Consider the following 20,137-nt stretch of genomic DNA (forward strand, 5'->3'; position numbering starts at 1 on the left):
ACGGATCCTACGAGTGCAAGTTGAGACTTGTCATCTCAGGGGCAGGAGAAAAGGGCAGGAAAAATAACCCAATTCAAATAAACTTTTCCAGTATTCTGCAATGAGAGCCAAAGTCAAGGGTGTCCTAATTTCAGGGTCCCCCAAAACCCATGTCTAGACTGTGTTAGGAGGAGCCAATGCTTAGAACACCTGAAACTAACAGAACACTGTATTTAACAACACTGGAATTAAAATGAAAAAAATTAATACATAAAAAATAAATAAAGTTTGGGGCGCCTGGGTGGCTCAGTCAGTTAAGCAGCTGCCTTCAGCTCGGGTCATGATCCCAAGGTCGATCAAACCCCACACTGGGCTCCCTGCTCAGCAGAGAGCCTGCTTCTTCCTCTCCCTCTGCCTGCTGCTCTGCCTACTTGTGCTCTATCTCTCCATCAAATAAATAAAATCTTTTATAAATAAATAAATAAAGTAAGTTAGTCGATTTTCTCCAAAAAGAAGGGGAAGAAAGAAACTAAAACAGAACGACGGTTGTCCGGGTGGGGTCCATCGGGGTCTCCAGAGGGCCCTGCGGACCCCGATGTTTTGTTCTTGACCCTGCTCTACAGCTCCAGCGGCCGGCTTCCCACACGAGGCTGTCCCTCACGGGGAGGCTGGCATGGGAGGACTTTTGTCCACAGACCAACTCTGAGGCCCAGTGGGCTCGAGAAAAGAAGAGGAAGGACAGAGACTATATGGAGAGCATGGCGCTATCTATAGTGAGACCTGGAGACACAGCCCAGAGGGGCACTAAGGTGTGAATGGCAGAGGTGAGGTGGGAACTCGGGGCCTCCTGACTCCGAAGTCTGCGCACCTCCCTCCGCCCCCCCGTGTTGGTAATCACCCGGAATGGCCAGAGCGCCAGGACTCCGCGGCCCAGGAGAAAGCACAGCGGTGCCCCAGAGCCTCACCTGATATCCGGGCGGACACAGCGCCTCACCGGAGGCCACAGGGAAAGGGGACTTCCCCTTTGTGAGCCCTTCTGCTGGGGGCGCCCAGCTCATCCAGACACTGACTGAACACAAGCCGGCCATGCAGGGAAATCCAAGCCTGATGGACCCTCAGAGGAAGCTGCTCCCAAGAGGACACTGCCCAGCCCACCCAGCCTGGGAGCCTCCAGCTTGTGGACCAGCTGGACCACAGGCCCCGGATGCAGAAGCCCCAACAGGAGAAGAGAGCGGTGCTGTGGCCCCAGGAAAGAGCCCCCTTCCCAGGTTCTGCTTTCCTGTCTGTCAGAGCATAGCCAGGAAGCCCCAGAACCATCACAGAACAAGAATGGCCCAGATGCTCGAAGGGCCTCCTGACACCAGCTGCTCCCTCTGGGCCTATGGCTGGACCTTGTGTCACACACCCTCTAACCCTCCTCACAGTCAGACTGGAGAAGCATGAAGCCACTAGGAACAGGCTGGGGGGTGGCTATGCAGGCACCCCCATCAGATTTTTAGATTACTATCAGAACCTCTCATTCCACCCAGAGCCAATTTCTACTTGATCCGTTCTCTGCAGAGACAAGGACCCCTTTGCTGACAGCCTTCCAGCCCCCCCCCGCCCCGCCCACCCTGCTCTGAGGAGACAGCTTCCTGTCCATCTGGCACTTGTCTTTCTGGAGGACATGACTTTTGTATACAGAACAGACCCTGAAACCAGTGAGTCCACAAACCCTGGTACCTGCCATGTCCACGGGGGCCACAGCCAGCCCTTGGTACCTCAGCTTCTACAATCTTCTAGCCCTGACAAGGTCAAGAATATATGCACAAGCCAAAGACAATGACCTTTGGGACAGAGGTCAACGACTCCCACTGCCTGAACCTGGGCCTGGCCTGGGCCCTTGGCCCCGCAGACACGCCCTGTGGGGAACCAGCCAGTCTGAGCCCAGTGTCCTTGCTGGAAGCTGGACGTGGGAGATCCACAGAGTGAAACTCGAGGCCAGTGTGGCTCCAGGTGAACAAAGAGAGCTGGGTCAGGCCCATGGACAAGTCACCGGTGTCCAGAGATGTCCTAGCCTCGGGGGCAGCCAATGGCCTCAGATGGTGAGAGACACATGGCAGTTCTCCTTGGGGCACATGGGGCAGCTGCCAGGATGGTTTCTGGAACGTCCACCCCATCCTGATATGCTGATACCAACAGGACAATGTGATCATGTCCTCTGTTTCCCAAAGCCAGAAGGAGCCTCAGAACCCCAATCAGTGAACTTGGCAGGAGAGATTCCCACACCGCCCCAGACGCTGGGTCGCAGCCAGTCCTCATGTATTGCTAGTGCTGGCCCTGAAGGAAATACACAAGGGCCCAAAACAATATGATCTGTCCCTTGGACTTAGGTGTGGTAAGATGTGACTAACACACATAAGGGTCATCCTGGCTTTTCTTCTTCCCACCAACCTATGTTCTAACTAGCACTGGCTCTATGTCCAGAGTCTCCCCAAGTGCAACATTTCCATTTCCACCGCCAAACCCTAGCCATGCCACCATGTTGCCTGGACTGCTGCAATAGCACAGCATGTCCCTCTACTTTTCCACCCTTGCCCCCTCTAAAATCCATCCCCCACACAGAAGATTATGTCCCTCCCCTACTTAGAATCTTCCAGGGGCTTCTCAATACCATCTCCTTAGCAAAGCTTCCAAGAGTCTATAGGATCTGGACCTTGTCTGTCTCTCCTGTCTCCCCTCCTCCCATCCACCCCACCCCTCACGCACAATGGCTTTCATGTCACCTCAAACACAAGAAGTATATTCTGTCTCTTGGACTTTGTATCTGCTCCTCCTCGACAGCTGTCTCCTTCTCATCATTCAAAACTTCCTCAAATGTCACCTCCTCAGAGAAGCCCTCCCTGACCACTCCAGCAAAAGCAGCCCCGCCTCGGTCCCTCTGTCACGATTTGTGCTTCTGTCGTCTCCATAGCTCCTATCAGCCTCTGACACGCTGTCTTCCCTTTCTTGTTCCATGTGTATTGTCTGGCCCGCCTTCTACAACACAAGAATTACAGCTAGGCATGCTGGTTTTCTGACCCCTGAGTCCCCAGCCCTGGGAGAATGCCTGGTACCCAGCTAATATTCAGAGATTATGGCCTGCCTGACCAGCATCTGTCCCTCTGGGGATTCTGACTGGCCTCTGTCCCTCTCTCTCCTACTGCCTCACACCACAGTGGCTCCCAGGGGAGCGTGGCCTTGTTGCCTCTGCCTAGATGCCCCTGAAGCAGACATGTGGTACATCTGGGCTGCAGAAGAATGTTTGAGCATTGCTTTCAGAGTGTGAAAGGAATCAAATGACTCAAATGACCCCAAACTCCTCCTTTCTTCTTTTTCTCCCCAATGGTTCATATATATACACATTTTTTGAAGATTTTTATTTATTTATCTGATAGAGAAAGAGAGATCACAAGTAGGCAGAGAGGAAGGCAGAGGAAGAGGGGGAAGCAGGCTTCCTGCTGAGCAGAGAGTCTGATGCAGCTTGATCTCAGGACCCTAGGATCATAACGTGAGCCAAAGGCAGAGGCTTAACCCAGGAGCCCCTATATGTATTTTTTTTAATTAAATGTGTTGAGATCATTATAGATTGACATGAAGTTATAAGAAATTATATAGAGAGAGTCCATATGCCTCTCACTGACTTTCCCAGTGATAACATGCCATGAAACTATATTATAATGCCACAGTGTCAAACCCAGATATTGGCATCGATACAGTAAGGATACAGAATGCTTCCATCAGCTTAAGGATCCCTCATGCTGTCTTTGATTGGCCACCCCTGCCATCCCTAACACTAACCACCATAAGCTCTTCTCCCTTTCCAAATTCTGTCGGCTTGTCCTTGCTTGCTTTCCACACTTTCAGACACCACAGCATGGTTGTTGGGTGCTTGGTTCCTTCCCATCTGCTTGTGCTCAGCCTCAGTTCTGGCCTCCCCTTCCCTGCAGAAGATTGTATCATCTGATCTTCGCCCAGAAGTGACACTCTTGGAGGTGCCTGGGTGGCTCAGTGGGTTAAAGCCTCTCTTTTGGCTCAGGCCATGATCTCAGAGTCCTGGGATTGAGCCCCGCATCGGGCTTTCTGCTCAGCAGGGAGCCTGCCCCTCTCTCTCTCTGTGCCTGCCTCTCTGCCTACTTGTGATTTCTGTCTGTCAAAATCTTAAAAAAGAGAAAAAAAGAAGAAGAACTGACACTCTGATGTTTTTAGGACCTTCTAATTAATGCAGGGTGTTAACATTGATCCCCTACTTCCTAAGGGGGCAGCATCTTCCAATGCAAAGAGCACAGGCTTGGAATCCTGTCTCCACTTTTCTGAGCCTCAGTTTTCTCATCTATACAACGGGTCAGTAATACTCAGCCAAGTCAAGGAGATTAAGTGACACAGGGAGGTGTTGGGGGTATTTGATTCATGGCAGCAAGGAGGGGTAACCATGCATAACTTAGGGCCACCTATAAATCTCAGTCAGTCTGCAAAATAAAAATAGCAATGAAAGAAAACACCATTTCCTAATGGGATTAAAGTCAGAAAGGGCATCTGATCCTGGAACATATCTCCCACCATTTGCTCATAAGAGCTGATAATTGAACTAAGTTAATGTCTGTCAAAAAAGGGGTCAAGGATTTTGGGAGGGCTCAGGACCATACCATCAGAAATCTGTCAATCAATAATATTCATCACACAACTTCCTGTGTGCCCTCGTGAAACTTCTCTACTCTTCTGGACCTCTACTTCTTGGTCTGTCAGTAGGGAGACAGCTTTGACCTGTGGTTTCCTCCCTCTGGGCTTCAGGGTCCAAAGGGAAGACAAGGTAGAGCCCTACAAGGTCTCTGGCCTTCTCCCCCTCCCTCGCCAATCAAAAGCAGCCCTCTGTTAAGTCCAAATGGCTTTTCCCTTGATGAGGCTCTGGTGGTTTAAGAACTTTTGAGACCACTGTGCTGATAATTGCTAAGATTCCTCTGACTCTGCAAGCCCTCCTGACTCACGGGGCTCTCTGCAACAGAAACAGATCTCAGTTTCATCAATGCCTCCTCCAGGAAGCCTTCCCCGACCCTGGAGATGAAGGTAGGCCACCTGTGGGCATCTGCCTGGCACCCCCTTCCTAACTTGCCCATAGGAGCATTCTAGGGGATGACACCAAAGACTCACAGGGCCCAGAGTGTCAGCGCCAGCACCCTGCCCCCGACCGCGGGCAGTGAGAATGTTCTGTTTGTGCCCATACTGTGAGTGAGGGTGCCGACTCAGCCCTAACTAATAGGTACCCCCTCGGGGTGTGAGGACCCCAAGTGAGTTGCAGCTTGGCTTACTCTGTGACATGCAGTCACAGCAGAGGGCTTAATGGGACATCCTTCTCCTGGTCAAATGAGGGAAATGAGCCACCGTCAACCTTGCTCAGCTCTGTAAACACTGGTAACCACCTGGATGCAAATGAAAGGGCCCAAACTTTGAAAACACTCACACCTTCCTTCACCTAATTCAGTCTCCGGAGGGTCTAGAACTTCATTGGCCAATATGGCAGCCACTTGTCATGCGTGACTATTTAAATTAATTTAAATGCGATCCAACTTCAAATCTAGTTCCACAATTGGACTAGCTGCTTTCAAGTGGCTTTTATAGCCACACTTTAAGCAGCATAGCTATAGGACATTTCCAGCGTCACAGGAAGTTCACTGGACCGTGCCAGCTAGAACTGTCTGGAACACCTGAGCCCAGCCCTCTCCACACCTCCTTCTGACAATCAGTTCACTATGCTCCCCAAACCTTCTTCACTTGTTCCTAAAGGGCCCGGACAGGGGTGAATCATGACCCCCGCCAAGTTTGTGTCCATCCAGACCTCAGACGATGACCTTATTTGGAAACAGGGTCATTGCACATGTAATTAATTAAGATGGGGTCATCCCGGATTAGGTTGGGCCCCAAATCCAACATGACTGGTATTCTTGAAAGATAAGAAGACACAAATACTCACATAAGGAGAATGCCATAGAATGACACAGCCAGAGACTGGAGTGACACATCTATGTGCCAGGGAACACTAGGCATTGTCAGCAACCACCAGAAGCTAGGAAGAGGCAAGGCTGGGTTCTTCCCTAGTGCCTTTGGTGGTAGCATGGCCCGACTGACACCCTGAAACCTTGGGCTTTTGGCCTCCAAAGCTGGGGCAGAATAAATTTGTCATATTAAGCCACCCAGTTCGTGGCAATTTGTTCCAGCCATCCTCAGAGACAAATATAGGGCCCTACCTGGAAATCCGCTCCCCCCCCCATTTTCATACAATGCCCTCCCTCCCTCCGACACATCTCAGAGAGTAACCTCTAGGTATGATACCCAAGAGCCAATCAGATGCCCAGCCATGCCAGCCAGCCAGTCAGCAGACGAGGTAGCGTGAGGACGCCTGGCAGGGGAGGGGTGCTTGCAGGCTGAGCCTGGGATGGGGGGCAGGGGGACTGCCCAGGAAGGAGTGGAAGGTGTACAGACAGCTTGCAAATCACACTTTCCCTTTTCAATTCTAAAACAATATCAGAAGCTTCCCAGAAAGCAACAAGCCCCAGGCGATCCAGTCAGTCAGTAGTTAAACAGTGGCCTGATAGCTTACTTTATTAACTAGCTAAATCAAAGGGCTGTTACAGTCTCTGTCCGGTAATAAAATGCAGGAAGGAGCTGAATCACCCACCTATTAGCGTGGTGTTGGTGCAGTTCATGGTTATACGGGACCGGGCTGGACCACAACAAAGCCAGCCGGCATCTCCACCTACAAACCCTACCACCTCTTCCGCCCATCCTGCTCCACACAGTGCCCCTGCCCACAGCCACCTGCCCGTGGAGGAGGACGGCATCAGAATCTGTTCGTGGCGCCTCGCTTTTTACATACACCCAGAATGACCCCTCGCCATGCATTCCCACTCAACTCCAGGATCCCGCCACAAGCTCAGACAAAAACAAAGAAGCCAAACCAGTCAGAAAGCCAAGGTTTATTAAATCAAGTCCTTAAGGAAGCAGCCAGCACCGACTTTTCACAATGGACCCTAAACAGGGGCAAAGCCCCAGAGCCGATCGCTGAACAGCACGGATGAGCCCGGTCCAGAGCCAGCATCTTCCTCCGACCACACAGAGCCAGGGAACACCCTATCTTTTTGACATTCACATCACTTGTTCCTTGGGGTACTGTTTAACCTGCTGCTTTACAGTGGGAAAGAGGAACACCGCTGTGGAAAGACAGTCCTAAAACTGTTTCCTTCCCTCATGCGGCTTCCCAGCAGGGCCACTTACAACAGCTTAGCTAACACTCTGGGCCTCAGTTTCTTCCCAAGTAAATGAGGAGTCCCGTGGGAGCTTCCTTCTCTACCTGTGACATGAATCTCTAAAATGCTTGAGACTTTGATGCATCGTAAACTCCCCATTAATGCTCCTTGTTAATGTAACCTGTTGATGAATGAGGCACCTAGCATATAGCAAGTACTCAATAAATAATAATTACTGTTATCATTTCTAGAGGGGCAGCTAGTCAACCAGGCTACAGATGCAATAAGAACTCTTTATAAAAAGCTCATTAAAACACAGTCAACTCTGCAGTGGCCCAAAGTACCTCCCTCAGAACACTCCAAGGATACCCAGAAAAGACTGAGCCCAAATCCCCTGCCAGCATTAATAGTAGGACCCACAGAGATCCACAAGTTTCCATGGAGCCAGGGTTGGCAGGTCCTTCCCAGCTGAGCCGTTGCTAGCCCCCCCACCCCTTACAGGCCATGTGGTTTAGAACTGCACCAGTACTGAGCTGTTGGACCAGGAGCTCTGCTCCATCCCTGCCCTATTCTTCTTGCCCTCATTGGCTGGCGGCCTCTTGGGCTCCGCCCACTTCCATCCAGAAGCCCCAGGTGGAAGAGTTCCTAGGGCCCCTGTGATGATGTAATCCCATCCCCAGGCTCAGACCCACTGAGCATCCCGAAGAGGGAACTCAGCATGAGTTCATTCTCCTTCCCAGGAGAAAAGAGAGCGGGAAGAAAGAAATGGGCATTCTTTCTTGTCCCCTCAGGAGACAGGAGATGCTGAAGATCCTTTGCATTTGCTTCTCAGATCTGCCAATCCCAGGGCAACTTGAGCCGCACTCTTCTTGCCTGCATCAGGAAGGCACTAAGGCCAGTGTCCTCTTCTTCGCCTGTGATTAGATCTGTCTGGAATCTCTCCACCTGGCGTAGGCCGGGGGTGACCTCAGATCCCATCTCTGTAGCTTTCCAGAATGGGGCTTCGCTGTGCGGACCGATTTTGTTTCACATGAAGGGTTTTCTTACACTCAAAAGCGGTTGAGCCTGGAAATTGTTGCTACGAGGACAGGACTGAGGGATGCCTGCGTTTGGCTACAAGGTCAGTCCTCCATTCTCCCTTACAGAGTACCTCCACTTCCTCCCGGAGCAAAGATCTGGTGAAACACTAAGAGTGGGCACACACAGTACACAGCAAATCCCAAATTTCGTGGCATATGTGCCTTTCCAGATGACTGCATGGATACACTCCATAACACATTGTTAAAGTGATAATTAGCGATAGACTTGTTATGAATATTCCAAATAAAATTTCTCTCCACAACAGTTGATGGAGACAAAGGGCATCACATGAAATGTAAAAAGTAAGAGAGGGATTTTTATATACAATACGTATTTTAAAAGGGATTGGGAAAATCACGTAGCTCAGAAGTTGATTTCAGTAAACTAAGCCTCTCAGAATCCATTTTCAGCTGCAGGTGTGTGAGCATGCATGTCCCACCCCACCCCACCCCACCACGCCGAGGGAACATGATGCCCCCATCAGAAGAACAAAACAAGAGAACTCCAGGAAGGGAAGAAGCAGCTCTTCAGTTGCCCTGTTGGACAGGCGCCAAGGACGCAGAAGACGGGCAGTGGAAGAAAAACCAGGGGCAACGGAGAAATGGACGAGCAAGTAACTACAACCAAGGTGCCTCACACTTTAAGAGTGAAAGAGAAGTCTTTTATTGTGTTTAGGATTGTCCTCCTACAGGAACTCGCTAAAGGCTCCAGCTCTGCCCCCACACCCTCTTACGTGCATCCTGATTTTTAAATTCACAGAGTGATCTTGCTCCACATGGAGCAACAGCGATGCCAATGGCACACTCCCTCTCCTCCCCGCTGCCTAACTCACCAGGGAAGCTCAAAGCCTCCAGCCACATGAACTGATGATAGCAAAGAGGGGAGGGAAGCTCTAAAGCCAAAAGAAAACAAAAGGAGGAGCCCCAGATCCCACCACGGCCCTGTCCACGCCAGCAGAGTATCAGTGCGGCTCTGGGGCATGGAGGAAATCAACCCTTTCCAGGCTTAAAGGAGACAGGGAGAAGAATGCAATTAGCAGTGTGGCCCTGTCTCCTCTGTTACCATCAGGGATTGGGGACTGACTCAGATGGAATATTCTATTTTAAGGGCGAAGCTGAGCTCGTCTAGCCCAAGAGGGAAATCGGGTGGCGGCACGTATTAGCATGCGCACAGAGTCCTCTGCGGGCAGCATCTTCCCTGCCTCCCTTTGCAGAATTGCTAGACATCATCCAACACCACTTCTTATCTCAGTGGCTGACACAGTCTGAGTACAGCCCTAAAGCTATCTAAGTACACCCCCTTCAACTTCAAACGAGGAAACCAAGGACCAGAGAGGATGGATAATGTGCCCAATACAAAAGGCTAGAAAACAAGGGGCAGGATCAGTGGTTTCAGGAGGAGGACCCCTGAGACCTCAATCTTGCTTTTCCTATTGCAACAATACTACTTCTCCCCACACCCAACTTTTCCTTAGTTGGACTAAATTAACATTCAGACCACAGAATTATCCTTAGAAAGAGTAAAATAAAACATTTGGATCGAAATTCAGAAGAAGGAAAAACTAAGGTTAATGTATCTCAGCTCTGTAGATAGAACACACTAGGCTGACCCTGGCTTCTTCAGGACCTGAAGAAAGCCAGCCTTAGTGAAGAGGCCACCAAGAATAGACTTGGCAGGGGTGAGAAGCAGAAGGGTGACTGCTGACTGCCTCCAAGCCTCACACTTCTGCCACAGGGCCTTTGCACTGCCTACTCTGCTGTGGATGCTCCTTCCCAAAATATCCACAGGGTTCACTCTCTTACCTCCTTCAAGCCTTCACACATATGCCCCCTCCTCAAAGAAGCCTACCCTGACCACTCACTTCAAAATTATTTCCTGAAACTCCCTATCGCCTACATCCTACTTATTTTTTTTCCATAACTTACCACATTCTAACAGACTATAATTTACTTAGTTATAATGTTTATAATCTACTACCTTCCATTTTCAAACAATATCTACAGGGACACGGAATACTTGGTTCCCTCCTGATTCTCCAGGGTCTAGAATAGTATCCTGGCACATAATAGCTGCTCAATAAATACTGGTTGGATAAATGAATGACTGGACGGTTGCTCTTTCCCTTTGCTTCTCATCCTCCCTGCACTATCTCCCTTAGCAACAACCACCTACTCTCATTCACGCATGTGTGCTCTCTCGTGCTTTCTCTCTCTCTCTCTCTCTCTCACACACACACACACACACACCCTTTTGCCCTTTTCTCTCTTCTTCTCCACCTGTGTCCCAGGCCTGCCACTAACATCAAGGATAGTTTAGGCTAAACCTAGAACATTCAGTACTGATATTGCCAAGCCCTCCATTAAAAACTCATATTTTATATACATACATTGTTTTATATGCATGAAAAATCTAGGAGGAGTCGCAAGAAACTGATGGCACTGGGTATCTCCAGGAATCCAGATGGCTGAGCCATAAAGCCTTTCGGTCTCTATGTTTTTGTACTATTTACATTTTGAACAAAGCGAATATAATCAATGATTAAACATGTTTAATTAAAAATAAAAATTGGGGAAAAAAAAACTCAAAAAACTCCCATATGCCTCTGTTCTTGTCTTCCACACCATCTTAATACAAATTTTTCTGGGCGAAGACCAAAAATGCTACCAGCCCTGGGGTAGGATGCTGAAAAAAGGAAGACCGTTTTCCTTTTCTCTAGTTCCCATATTTTCTTAAATGAGATTGTTACTTTCATAATGAAATATTTGAAAACGTTTCCATCAAGCAGAAGGACATGAATTAATGCAAGTGTTCCTACATACATAAAACATGGAGACTTTGTTTAAGTCATGAATCCCTTTACCTTTCATTTTGTTTCCTCCCCTTTGGATTTCAGACTTAACAGATTTCAGAATACATTGGATAAGCTGGTGCCAGGGTCTTTGGAGGCACAGAGACAATGCCTTCGAGGAGGTGCTACCCAGGGAGGGTGACCACAAGCACATGTCCCAGCCTGACGGGCACCCTCAAACATGACAGGTGTCACGCATGAGCCAGTGGATTATGCGTGGTTTCCTGGTTTTCCTTTGAGACTTTTGCATTGTTCCAAATTGTCCCCTGTGCAGTGTACAAGCAAATGTACATATTTCCTCTTGCTGTGCTATGGCGTGTGTGTGTGTGTGTTCTCAGTCATCGGCCTTCTCTAGGCTGTGGATCTTCCCAAGGATGCTCGAGCCCCTGTTTAATTCACCCCTGCCTTCTCAGCCTCCAGCTCACTGCCTTGCAACAAGGACTGCTCCATATATGGGTAATGAATGAGTGACTACTTCACAGCATCCAATGAAGAACCACGAGAAAGACCCCAATACCAAACCCAGAGAGACACCACTCCCTCATTCGCCATCTGCTTTACTTAGCTGTCATTCATGGGTATGCTCTGTTCTGGGCAAGGGAAAGGAGGCCAGAGCTCCCCAAGTGTGGATATATAAAGTCATCAAAGAAAGGGCACAGGCAGCTTTCCCAGTGGCCCAGGCTCTAATGCACTTGGGTGTGCCAAGCAATTAGTGCAGGCTCCAAACTCCAAGGTCTTTGCAACCTTCACTAATTGTCCTTTGATCTCCTTCTGGAGATTTACCTTAAGGAAATAATCATATGAAGATTAACTAGAACCATGTTCATTATTACCAATTCTGCCTAAAACAGAGAAAAATTGGAAACAACCTGAACATCAAGGAACATGAAATTAGGTAAATAAAGGATGGTCTAGCTCCATAATTGAGTACTCTTACACTACAATTGCTATAGACCCATGAAACTCATGGCAAAAAAAAAAAAAAAAAAAAAGAAGGGGAGGATGTGTATTCTTTGAGTTGTAGTCACTTGGCTTTGTTCCCTTATACTAAATCACTTAGTGCCCTCATTTTTTGAAAATTGCTTTATATTTCTGGTCTCGGTTGTCTCTTCTGTAATTAAAGGCATTACTTAATCATTAAAAAAAGCTGATATAAAAAGCTAATGCTCATGAAAAGGCATTCAATGACAAGGTGTGTTATCAAAGAATATATGTGGCACTGTGACACTGTGGCTACATTTATACTTATGATTATATATATGTGCATACATATATTTAAATATGTGTGAGCAGGTCGGTATGTATAGCATCACATATATATGAAAGGCTCTTTAACAGAAAACCAATGGTTGTCTTTGTGGTAAGTAGGATTTGGGGCTGGTTTTTTTCTTTTTTCTTTTTTTTTTCTTTTCTTTCTTTCTTTTTTTTTTGTCTGTATGTCTGATGCTTTTATAATAACCATGTGCCACTTTTCAATAAGGAAAAAAACAACCAATGTTACTTTTCACTGAATCAAGAAAAAAACACTATCCTGGAGCAGGTGAGAGGAAGGGGGTGACGGTGGAACCAGGGGAATGGCTGACGTGAGGGCGGGCTTCTGAGAAAGCTACCTGGGATGGAGTCACGTTTCCATCCCCACCCCCCATCTTACAAAGACCCCGGTTCCACCGGACCAGACTTTCTCTCACACACCCAGCCACAGTGCATCCACTACGGTCCTCACCAGGAGGGTCCTCACCAAGAAGCTGCTCTACATAAATCAGGGTCCCCATCGTTGCGTGAGTCTCACCTGGGGCAGGGCGATGGGGGCAGGTTAGGGGAAGGAAAGCACCGAGGACCCTACCAGGAGACACACTGACCAGGCCAGGTAGCAACTATCAGAAGTGGACCCCCGTTCACACAGGAAACAAGTGGGCCACGAACTTGCCAACTCCTGAGAAAAAACAATGTTTCGCAGGGCTTCTAGCCTAAAATGACCCAGTTTCAGGTAAGACAGTTTAATCCAGGACTCAGAGATGAAAAAAGTTAACATTTTCTCATCGAGAAGGTTAAGCAGAGCTACCAGAGCCAAAATGGGAACAACCTGCTCAGAAAGGCAGAGGTGAGATCTTCAAAGTCCACGAGGAATGGCATCCAGGTGGGATGGGAGCCAGCGGGGGCCTCTTCTCACAACATCTGTTGGCAAAACTGGTTGTAATTCAGTAGGCGATTTTCTCAGGGTTATCCTGAAAGCTTCCGGACCCCTGCCGCTTCTTCAGCCTCTGTGGCCTTTGTTCCTGCTTTTGCAGTTGCCAAGCGAGTGAGATCCACTGTGCGTCCTCCGTTCCGTGGTCCTGGGCGGACGGCTCGGGGACGGCGGTGGGTGGCTCGAGGTCATTGCTGGCATCTGTGAACAGGGAGAGCACTTATCACAATTGGACTCTATCATTCTCCTGTCATCATCATGTCAGCAATGGACAGAAACGAGGCGAGTGGACTGGAGCGGAGAGTCGGTGGGACACAGCAGGAGCTTGGAGTGGGAAGCAGCGCAAGGGGCTAACAAGGGAGGCAGGGCCAAGAGAAGGATAGGAAGGCACAGAGATGAAAGAATTTGGAAAGGGGGCAGAATGCATGAGCAGAGAGGCCAGGCCAGCTTGGGCTGAAGCACTCATGTTCCTTGCCCGTGCCCTTGTCACCTCCTGCGTGGCCCATCTGCCTCCCAGTCTTTGCCTTCTGGCCCAGGAGGGGCCATCCCAGCCCCGCCTCCCAAACCCTACTTAGTACTAACCCTCTCTAAGCCCTACCAGAGAAATGGACTTACTTCTCCCCTTCTTGGGCCCGCAAGCCTTCGGTGCCTGCTGTCCTCGGGGCTCCTGTGGGTGCGGGAGCACTCCTTTCCGGCGTCCGCTTCCTCAGCCTCTGTCACGGCGGTTCAATCTGTGCTTCCAGAATCTCCTTTCTTCCCATTCTTCAGGAAGGTACCAAGACGTTTTTGTCCCTCGACTGGACAAGATCCAGCAGGAGTGGGCAACGCAGGGCCAAATCCGAGACACCAGACTGAGAGGGACAGGAAGGGGAAACACGGGACAGTCCTGGGTGATTTGGACCATCTGGTCACCTCATTCCAGATTTATAAGGGGACATTTAGGCAAGAGACCAAACAGGGTCAGAAGTCCAAATTCGCTGGTCACCAGATTACTTTTTACTTGGGACCCAAGACCTTCCGACACCATTGATCTTCACAAGACGGGTGCAAGCAGATCTTTCTGCCAAACATGTACGAAGCCAGGACAGTTCCATACTTTAAAAAAAAAAAAAAAGTGAATGCTAACCATATTTAAGAACCTGCTCTACATAAACCAGCCTCCACAGAAGCACACCCAGGGTGCCCTCCCTTGAGGCTTCCTCTAGGATGAGCACTCCCCCTTGCTAATGCTCTCCTCCCAGCTGGTCCCCTGGGGTAGTGAATAGGGACATGATGAGCCAGGACCCGGTCCCACCATGGCCCAGGAGATTTCCTTCTGCTCCACAGCCACAGGACTGCTCACTGAGCCAAGTAGGATAAACATCTTATAAATATAACCATTTCTTACAAGCATTACTAAAATACAAGAGGCCATCACTGGTCATCCCCAGATCTTAAAACACATCCTCGACCCAAGTGGTTTGCAAACTTCAGTGTGCCAAGAGTCCTGGAGGCCTTGCTGAAATGTGGATTTTTTGGTGACATTTCCAAGGTTTCTAGGGGAGAGGCTAAGAATTTGCATTTCTAGCAAGTTCTAGGGGCTGCTGTTGGTGTCAGTCTGGAGACTACACTTTGGGAGCACTGGTCTATGCCAAGAGAGGTTCTTAGTAGTACCTACCACGTTAAGGAGCTGCTACCATGCCAAATGCCTCACTTTCACTTAGCACTCAAAACTCACCTGAAGCAGAGGCACAGGAAAGACTACAACACAAAGAAAACTCACTGTTGCTGAATGCAGGCATTTGAAGGCCTGAACAGCAAAAGAATAAGAAGTTTCTTAGAATCCATTTGCTCTAACTCGTTCACTTAATGCAATAGTAGCAAGTTGATGAAGGTTAGGTGACTTGTTGCAAGAAAAAAATGAAACACAGATAACCAATAGCAAAACCCAGACTAGAAAGCCACAGAGGTATTCAAAATCATGAATCATGCCCATGGAATCTCAGAAAACCTCCTGATGTTTGCCATTACAACAGTCTCCAGGCTCAAGAGTTTCTGTAATCGGTGAATGTAGGCTTTTTCTTCCTGTCCATTCATCATGCCAAAGCACTCACTTGAGGCCATCGTCAGTTCTTGGGAAGCCCGTGATGGAAGTAGTTCCTGATTCTCCAAGTTCAACTGTGAATCTACTGCCTAGAACTCGGAACTGGTTTTCTACCAGAAATCCCATTACACATGTGTAGGGTTCAAGGATAAGTCCTCCCACCAAGCACAGGGTTGCTGAACCACAGTAAGGACAGTGCATGTCATCAAAAGCCATCATGAATATTATTTTCTTAAAATCTTTGCCCCTTTGCCCTTCCGGTCCCTCTTCCTAGAAAGCGGTTGCCCCCGGTTTTCTCATGTCAGGCTCCTTCTGTCACCCACACCCTATAGTGTATGCTTCCCTCAAGAGACTCTTGTGAGCACCAACCCAAACAGATCTCTCCCTGCATCTGCCAGATACTTCCCATCCCATCACCCTTCTGCATTTTCTGTACAGCCCCTAGTACCACCAGAAACATTTTGTTCATCATTTACTTGCTTATAACCACCTGGCATCAGAACGTGAGCTCCAAGAGGACAGGACTTAGCCTGTCTTGTTCACCACTGTAACTCCAGCATCTAGATCAGTACCTGGCACAGAGCAGGCTCTCTACACACATCTGGTAGATAAATAAATGAATGCACTGAGGAATGAAATAGAGTATCTTCTTCCAACATAGCTTCCAAAGTTGGAATTTGAGACTTTCCTTTCAATTTCTCACCCTTTCAACAGTAGGAGTTGGATTCCTTGTGCTTCAATGCGATATGGAAAGAAAAAATGAACCCGTAGGTTGGCAATCTCAATGACAGAAGAGAGCAGACAGGAAGTTCCAGGGGATGGGGATGGTGCTGAATGTCTCCCCAGCTCTGTGCCCTTTCACACAGAAAGGGTGCTGGTGGGTCATGTCCACCTGGTTATAGGATGCGGGAAACAAATCCTACAGTGGAATGATGAGATGTTTTAGAGTCAAGAGATTTGGTTTAAAACCCTAGACAAGTCATTTAAATCTCTGCCTTGGTTTCCTCATCTGTAAAATAGGTATGGTGAAATACTCAAGGCTTAGGGTACTTGTGGGGATCAAGGAAGTTAGCACTATAAAACTCTCTAAAGAGTAAAAGACTATTACTTGTTATTGGATTAATGATAATAAGACTATGTTGTTTCCAGATCGGTGAAATTTTCTAGGAAGTGTGTCTCCTCCCAGTCCTGCTCTGCTGCCCCTCAGTCCTACCCACTCTATCCAGCTCCCAAGCTGCTGTGTGGAAGCCCCCAGGCCAGTGACAGCAGCTCCAGGGCGCTGACACTGGCCACTCAAGAGCCACCTCCAGTGTCACGGCCAGAGCGACAGTCACAGATGGTGTGGGCAGAAGGAAGGCCAGGAGAAGACCACTGTGGGAAGCCACAGAAGAGCATGGGGAAAACCATCAGTGGAATTCAACCAGGGCAAGTGGTAGAAAACTGGCCCAAGTCCCTCCACCTTTGGCCAAAATTCTCTGGATAACCCAGAGTCCCAGAGATGGGGACTTCAGAGAAGCCCCAGTTCTGTCTTATCACCAGGCTCTGGCTTCAGAACATCCCCACAGGAGGTGGGTGGGGGCTACACTCCTTCCCTTCCCCAGCAGGTCTCCTGACCAACCCTGCATTCACCAGGTTCCCATTCAAATTTTTAATGCTCCAGGCAAAGAGGCTCTTGACCCAAAGCTGCCTTGACATTACAGATGTCCCCTCCTCTGACCCAGTCACTCCGGGCTCCACTGCACCCTGTCTCCGCTCTTCGTTAAGTGATACCCTTATGACAGGTCTGCAAAGAGTCACTTCTCATCCCTTCTACCGAGAGTTCGATTCAGCCAGGTGACTGGCTACTAACCACACACACACTGGGCACAGAGTTTACACAGCAGCGCCCCACATTTGGGGGAAGACAAGCCTGGCAAGACAGTCCCTGCCCTTGAGCAGTATCCGCTCTGTCTGGGGACACAGAATTCATCACAGCCACCACGAATGGCTCTGTTCACTGTCAGAAAAAGCAGGACACAGGCTGGGGTACATGGGGACCAAGGTGAGGGGCTGCATTAGGTCATCTTCAGTAGCTGATTTCTCTTCTGGCTCATAAATGTTGCCCTGATTGGGGCGTTTGGATCACGGGCAAGTTCTTTCATTTCTGACAACAAAATGAGGTGATGGGTGCTGGTAGTTGCTTGAATCTGAAAAGCTTCAGGGACACATCATCACCTACCAAGGAGATTAATGAATGGAAGGATTTCAACATGGAGGAAGGGCAGGAAAGGGGGTTCTGGTATGAAAAGGATGAAAGGTGTTTGAGGGACCTAGGCCTCTCCAAGGGGATTCGATAAGATGCTACAGGTCTCCCCCTGCACCCCCCAGCTCTAGGTTGGTTGGCGATGCCAGCTGGGGAGATACCAGCCTATAAATGGTAATAAAAGTGTGAGCGTGCCAGGGAGAGGACCAGGGGAATTCACGTGTTGAGGATTGCTGGCTTTCAAGGGATGCAGAGAGGAAGATGCTAGGGAGGGAGGAGACCGTGGAGCCTTATTCAGCCTGTCCACTTACTGGGCTGGTGCTCAGAGTCACCCATTGCCCTCCAAGGGTGAAGACAGATCTGCTTTATCTTCTCCCTCTCCTCTGTCCTCCTGTGTTCCCTGGGCTCTGGGATAGGGTGGGGAGGACAGCAGGACTCTGCTAGTCGGTACTAGCTGGCTCTGGGACTTGCTCACGGGACCAGCCTGCAGTCTGGCACTGGAGGAGGAGCTCCGCTAGCTGGATGTGGGTGTGAAGGGCCCCAGGGTCTCTGGTTTGGGGCAGGGCAGAGCCGACCACTCAGCATCCCACCAAAGAGAGAACAGCCTCTCTCCCACCTCTGCTCAGGGTCACTCACCCTGTCACACTGGATTTTCCTGCTTGTTCCCTGCTCTGAGCGTCTATACAGACTGAGCTCTTCATCCAGGCTGCCCTTCACAGCTTCATCTTGGCACATTCTCGCTGCCTTTCCAACACCTGCTTCCAAACTCACCGTCTCCGTGAAGAAAGACCTGACTCCTTCCGTCAGTATCAATCTCTTCCTCGCCATGCTCTTGTGGCACTCTTCAGGGACAAAAATCACCCGTCTGTCTCTTCCACTGGACCATAAAATCCTCAGATTAGGATCTGCACCAGGGGTCACAGACTCAAATGGCACATGGGGCCACGCAGGTCATGTGATGAGTGAAACAGCTCGTGTCTGGGCCCTCGATGTTAGCTGTCTTGGTGGCAACCAGACACTTGGGAGTCTCAGGACCTGAATCAGAGGGACGGGTCTGACCTAAAAGAGGCGGCTGCCCTTATGGAAAATACTACCACATGGAGACGTGAGCCGACTCTGCCAGGACTTCAGATTCTGGGGGAGAAGCCCGGGATCAGCATTCTCCTGTGAAATCGCCCCATCGTTATGTGTCAGCAGCAAATTCAAATTTAGGACACCACGCCGTGAGCCAAATAAAATGCATCTGCAGGCCAGACTGGCCCAAGTAGCACCCGATCGCAGTCTTGGGGTTTATTTCTGCCTTGTCGATACTCGGTAAATGCTTGCTGGTTGAAAAGCAACCGAAAGAACGAATGAATGAAGAGAGAAGGAGGAACAGATGGGCGGGAGAGGGGAACCAGGACGGACGCCCACGCGTCAAGATGCCAAGTGACGGGTCGGGCGGCTCACAGTGACCCCGCTGCCAAGCTGTCAGCGTGAACAGCATGGTGGTCTTGCTTGCCGCCTGAGGGGGGATGAAACACCGGGGGCCTTGTGAACTCGGAGTCGCCAACCAGCTCCCCGGAAGGCACCACACTAAGCAGCTCCGGCTGCAGCCAAAACACAGACGCTGAACGCAAGCCGGTGTGCATACACTCACGTGACCACGGCGTGCCAGAGTGGAAGCTCCGCGTGCCTCCGAGTCCACAGTCCCAGCAAGGCTCACCTTCTGCTGCATGTTACAGACGTGCTGAGGGAGGCAAGAAGGGATGCTTTTGCCATGAGGGGGTGCAGGGGGGAAGAAAGGAGCCTTCCAGCCCGAATTCTTTGTTTCTAGCCAGAAACTAACTATCTCTCTCTCTCTATCTCTCTCTCTCCCCCTGCTGCCTTGTGGAGTGCTCTGAAGCTTCGGGGAGGGCACAGGCAAGCCTGGCGTGGACCCTCGGACTCCAGGAACACTACGAGGCGGGAGTGGTGTACGAGCAACCCATGTGGAATGCCTGGGGTTGCAAAAGAAAAGTTATTTCAGGTTCAACTGAATTATAATTTATTTTTCCTAACTGATCATTACTGCTGCCGGCTCTATAAATAACCACCTAGGGAGTCTGCTTTTCTGCTCCCAAATCCTCAAAAAGCATTGCCAGGTTCTCTGCGGTTTCTGGCCTGCCAAGCACACAGCACATTTCTTTTCTGTGCAGCCCTTCAGGGAATCCTTCTGCAGTGCATGCCAAGGAGTCTGCTGCGTTCCACCTTCCCCCTCCAATTCCTCCCCCACTCCCCCAGACAGGCCACCCGCCCCTCCTCCCCGACTCTGCAAGAGGCCTCACTCCTGGGACGCAAGAGGTTCCCAGGCCAAGGTCCCGGCTTCTCTCTGTTTACTCTGCTTCTACCCGACTGCGAGCCTCGGTGCTCCAAAGCCAGGAGTTACTCGGACTCCAGAAATCCAGCTGCAGCGTCGTTCAAGCCTGAGCCCAGAAAGGAA

At 49.7% G+C, this 20,137-nt stretch overlaps 1 long non-coding RNA gene across 4 annotated transcripts in view; it reads right to left on the reverse strand.

Moving 5' to 3' along the window:
• LOC122899832 overlaps positions 1-20,137 on the reverse strand; it is a 97,532-nt gene that overhangs the window by 17,596 nt on the left and 59,799 nt on the right. For 2 of the 4 annotated variants that reach the window (XR_006383149.1, XR_006383148.1), the window contains exons 2-3: positions 13,967-14,446; positions 6,951-13,552 (exon numbers count right to left, since the gene is read on the reverse strand). This is a non-coding gene — a long non-coding RNA (uncharacterized LOC122899832). Of the gene's footprint in view, positions 1-6,950; positions 13,553-13,966; positions 14,447-20,137 lie in introns of those variants that run through there. The other 2 variants (XR_006383151.1, XR_006383150.1) reach the window with 2 other exon arrangements.

Source organism: Neovison vison, chromosome 2 (assembly GCF_020171115.1).
Source record: "Neovison vison isolate M4711 chromosome 2, ASM_NN_V1, whole genome shotgun sequence".
In the NCBI taxonomy this organism is placed as follows: Eukaryota; Metazoa; Chordata; class Mammalia; order Carnivora; family Mustelidae; genus Neogale; species Neogale vison.